The following is a 5,000-nucleotide window of genomic DNA, read 5'->3' as shown; positions in this document are numbered from 1 at the left end:
GCCAAGAAAGAGCGGTGCGGGGCCGGTCGGAGCGCACCCTTTTCTCGGTGGCTGGCGGGCGAGAGAGTGCTGCGTCGCCGGCATCGGCGTCGAAAGAAGCCGAGCCGAAAAAAGTTAAAGTACAAACGTGCAAGCATACTAACCTAACCCTAGGTAAGGCATGTCAGAGCGAAAGACAGTAAACTCGAATGAGCCAAGAAAGAGCGGTGCGGGGCCGGTCGGAGCGCACCCTTTTCTCGGTGGCTGGCGGGCGAGAGAGTGCTGCGTCGCCGGCATCGGCGTCGAAAGAAGCCGAGCCGAAAAAAGTTAAAGTACAAACGTGCAAGCATACTAACCTAACCCTAGGTAAGGCATGTCAGAGCGAAAGACAGTAAACTCGAATGAGCCAAGAAAGAGCGGTGCGGGGCCGGTCGGAGCGCACCCTTTTCTCGGTGGCTGGCGGGCGAGAGAGTGCTGCGTCGCCGGCATCGGCGTCGAAAGAAGCCGAGCCGAAAAAAGTTAAAGTACAAACGTGCAAGCATACTAACCTAACCCTAGGTAAGGCATGTCAGAGCGAAAGACAGTAATTTCGAATGAGCCAAGAAAGAGCGGTGCGGGGCCGGTCGGAGCGCACCCTTTTCTCGGTGGCTGGCGGGCGAGAGAGTGCTGCGTCGCCGGCATCGGCGTCGAAAGAAGCCGAGCCGAAAAAAGTTAAAGTACAAACGTGCAAGCATACTAACCTAACCCTAGGTAAGGCATGTCAGAGCGAAAGACAGTAAACTCGAATGAGCCAAGAAAGAGCGGTGCGGGGCCGGTCGGAGCGCACCCTTTTCTCGGTGGCTGGCGGGCGAGAGAGTGCTGCGTCGCCGGCATCGGCGTCGAAAGAAGCCGAGCCGAAAAAAGTTAAAGTACAAACGTGCAAGCATACTAACCTAACCCTAGGTAAGGCATGTCAGAGCGAAAGACAGTAATTTCGAATGAGCCAAGAAAGAGCGGTGCGGGGCCGGTCGGAGCGCACCCTTTTCTCGGTGGCTGGCGGGCGAGAGAGTGCTGCGTCGCCGGCATCGGCGTCGAAAGAAGCCGAGCCGAAAAAAGTTAAAGTACAAACGTGCAAGCATACTAACCTAACCCTAGGTAAGGCATGTCAGAGCGAAAGACAGTAAACTCGAATGAGCCAAGAAAGAGCGGTGCGGGGCCGGTCGGAGCGCACCCTTTTCTCGGTGGCTGGCGGGCGAGAGAGTGCTGCGTCGCCGGCATCGGCGTCGAAAGAAGCCGAGCCGAAAAAAGTTAAAGTACAAACGTGCAAGCATACTAACCTAACCCTAGGTAAGGCATGTCAGAGCGAAAGACAGTAAACTCGAATGAGCCAAGAAAGAGCGGTGCGGGGCCGGTCGGAGCGCACCCTTTTCTCGGTGGCTGGCGGGCGAGAGAGTGCTGCGTCGCCGGCATCGGCGTCGAAAGAAGCCGAGCCGAAAAAAGTTAAAGTACAAACGTGCAAGCATACTAACCTAACCCTAGGTAAGGCATGTCAGAGCGAAAGACAGTAATTTCGAATGAGCCAAGAAAGAGCGGTGCGGGGCCGGTCGGAGCGCACCCTTTTCTCGGTGGCTGGCGGGCGAGAGAGTGCTGCGTCGCCGGCATCGGCGTCGAAAGAAGCCGAGCCGAAAAAAGTTAAAGTACAAACGTGCAAGCATACTAACCTAACCCTAGGTAAGGCATGTCAGAGCGAAAGACAGTAAACTCGAATGAGCCAAGAAAGAGCGGTGCGGGGCCGGTCGGAGCGCACCCTTTTCTCGGTGGCTGGCGGGCGAGAGAGTGCTGCGTCGCCGGCATCGGCGTCGAAAGAAGCCGAGCCGAAAAAAGTTAAAGTACAAACGTGCAAGCATACTAACCTAACCCTAGGTAAGGCATGTCAGAGCGAAAGACAGTAATTTCGAATGAGCCAAGAAAGAGCGGTGCGGGGCCGGTCGGAGCGCACCCTTTTCTCGGTGGCTGGCGGGCGAGAGAGTGCTGCGTCGCCGGCATCGGCGTCGAAAGAAGCCGAGCCGAAAAAAGTTAAAGTACAAACGTGCAAGCATACTAACCTAACCCTAGGTAAGGCATGTCAGAGCGAAAGACAGTAAACTCGAATGAGCCAAGAAAGAGCGGTGCGGGGCCGGTCGGAGCGCACCCTTTTCTCGGTGGCTGGCGGGCGAGAGAGTGCTGCGTCGCCGGCATCGGCGTCGAAAGAAGCCGAGCCGAAAAAAGTTAAAGTACAAACGTGCAAGCATACTAACCTAACCCTAGGTAAGGCATGTCAGAGCGAAAGACAGTAATTTCGAATGAGCCAAGAAAGAGCGGTGCGGGGCCGGTCGGAGCGCACCCTTTTCTCGGTGGCTGGCGGGCGAGAGAGTGCTGCGTCGCCGGCATCGGCGTCGAAAGAAGCCGAGCCGAAAAAAGTTAAAGTACAAACGTGCAAGCATACTAACCTAACCCTAGGTAAGGCATGTCAGAGCGAAAGACAGTAAACTCGAATGAGCCAAGAAAGAGCGGTGCGGGGCCGGTCGGAGCGCACCCTTTTCTCGGTGGCTGGCGGGCGAGAGAGTGCTGCGTCGCCGGCATCGGCGTCGAAAGAAGCCGAGCCGAAAAAAGTTAAAGTACAAACGTGCAAGCATACTAACCTAACCCTAGGTAAGGCATGTCAGAGCGAAAGACAGTAAACTCGAATGAGCCAAGAAAGAGCGGTGCGGGGCCGGTCGGAGCGCACCCTTTTCTCGGTGGCTGGCGGGCGAGAGAGTGCTGCGTCGCCGGCATCGGCGTCGAAAGAAGCCGAGCCGAAAAAAGTTAAAGTACAAACGTGCAAGCATACTAACCTAACCCTAGGTAAGGCATGTCAGAGCGAAAGACAGTAATTTCGAATGAGCCAAGAAAGAGCGGTGCGGGGCCGGTCGGAGCGCACCCTTTTCTCGGTGGCTGGCGGGCGAGAGAGTGCTGCGTCGCCGGCATCGGCGTCGAAAGAAGCCGAGCCGAAAAAAGGTAAAGTACAAACGTGCAAGCATACTAACCTAACCCTAGGTAAGGCATGTCAGAGCGAAAGACAGTAATTTCGAATGAGCCAAGAAAGAGCGGTGCGGGGCCGGTCGGAGCGCACCCTTTTCTCGGTGGCTGGCGGGCGAGAGAGTGCTGCGTCGCCGGCATCGGCGTCGAAAGAAGCCGAGCCGAAAAAAGTTAAAGTACAAACGTGCAAGCATACTAACCTAACCCTAGGTAAGGCATGTCAGAGCGAAAGACAGTAAACTCGAATGAGCCAAGAAAGAGCGGTGCGGGGCCGGTCGGAGCGCACCCTTTTCTCGGTGGCTGGCGGGCGAGAGAGTGCTGCGTCGCCGGCATCGGCGTCGAAAGAAGCCGAGCCGAAAAAAGTTAAAGTACAAACGTGCAAGCATACTAACCTAACCCTAGGTAAGGCATGTCAGAGCGAAAGACAGTAAACTCGAATGAGCCAAGAAAGAGCGGTGCGGGGCCGGTCGGAGCGCACCCTTTTCTCGGTGGCTGGCGGGCGAGAGAGTGCTGCGTCGCCGGCATCGGCGTCGAAAGAAGCCGAGCCAAAAAAAGTTAAAGTACAAACGCGATGCTAATGAGCGAGCCGTTGTCTCGACTAATATGTAGGGGGCGTTCGATCGAGCGTCTGGCTTGAGCGCTTGTCGGCCTAGCAGAACGGTCGCATTGTTATGCCCGGGTTTTAGGCACCGCTGCAGGCGGCCGGCAGAGCTCTTGTTTGTGCGAAACTGAATGGATCGAGCCCGAGAGAGGGCGAGCAAAGAAAAAACGCAAATCGCTCCGCCTGGCACTGCCGGCGAGAGCGTGGACGTCGCGGCCAGCGACTGTCGAAGCTGAGTACGGCCGCAGGCGATCGCCTCGGTCTTAAACGAATGCGACGAGCACGCGCCGGGCGGCCCAGCAAGGGCCGAGCGCAGCTGTCGCAGCTATCTGGTTGATCCTGCCAGTAGTGATATGCTTGTCTCAAAGATTAAGCCATGCAGGTGCAAGTACGAGTTCTCGTAAAGCGAAACTGCGAATGGCTCATTAAATCAGTCTTGGTTTATTTGGTCTCGTAAGCGAAGTGGATAACTGTGGTAATTCTAGAGCTAATACATGCATTAAGCGCCGACTTCGGGAGGCGCGCTTTTATCAAATCAAAACCGACCGGGTTCGTCCTGTGACGTTTGATGACTCTGGATAACCACGCGGATCGTACGGTCTCTGCACCGACGACGAATCATTCAAGTGTCTGCCCTATCAACTGTCGAAGGTACGCTACGTGCCTACCTTTGTGTTAACGGGTAACGGGGAATCAGGGTTCGATTCCGGAGAGGGAGCCTGAGAAACGGCTACCACATCCAAGGAAGGCAGCAGGCGCGCAAATTACCCATTCCCGACACGGGGAGGTAGTGACGAAAAATAACAATACAGGACTCTAACGAGGCCCTGTAATTGGAATGAGTACATCCTAAAACTCTTAACGAGTATCCATTGGAGGGCAAGTCTGGTGCCAGCAGCCGCGGTAATTCCAGCTCCAACAGTGTATGCTAAAGTTGTTGCGGTTGAAAAGCTCGTAGTTGGATTTTGGGCGAGCGCCGCCGGTCCGTCGCAAGGCGTGTCACTGGTTGCGTTCGCCTCACCTTCGGTTCTCCGTCGGTGCTCTTGACTGAGTGTCGGCGGTGGCCGATAAGTTTACTTTGAAAAAATTAGAGTGTTCAAAGCAGGCTGTTCGCCTGCATAGTGTTGCATGGAATAATGGAATAGGACCTCGGTTCTATTTTGTTGGTTTTCGGAGCACGAGGTAATGATTTAGAGGGACAGACGGGGGCGTCCGTACTCTGCCGTTAGAGGTGAAATTCTTGGATCGGCGGAAGACGAACTACTGCGAAAGCATTCGCCAAGAATGTTTTCTTTAATCAAGAGCGAAAGTCAGAGGTTCGAAGACGATCAGATACAGTCCTAGTTCTGACTATAAACGATGCCAACTAGCGATCGGGAGGCGT

General features: G+C 55.3%; 1 non-coding gene across 1 annotated transcript in view; it reads left to right on the top strand.

Moving 5' to 3' along the window:
- The first annotated feature begins 3,942 nt into the window (after positions 1-3,942).
- LOC144413363 (small subunit ribosomal RNA) overlaps positions 3,943-5,000 on the top strand; it is a 1,810-nt gene continuing 752 nt past the window's right edge. The window contains exon 1 of the ribosomal RNA XR_013469397.1: positions 3,943-5,000. This exon is cut by the window's right edge and continues 752 nt beyond it. This is a non-coding gene — a ribosomal RNA (small subunit ribosomal RNA).

Source organism: Styela clava, chromosome 15 (assembly GCF_964204865.1).
Source record: "Styela clava chromosome 15, kaStyClav1.hap1.2, whole genome shotgun sequence".
In the NCBI taxonomy this organism is placed as follows: Eukaryota; Metazoa; Chordata; class Ascidiacea; order Stolidobranchia; family Styelidae; genus Styela; species Styela clava.
This window is presented reverse-complemented; position numbering and strand designations above follow the sequence as displayed.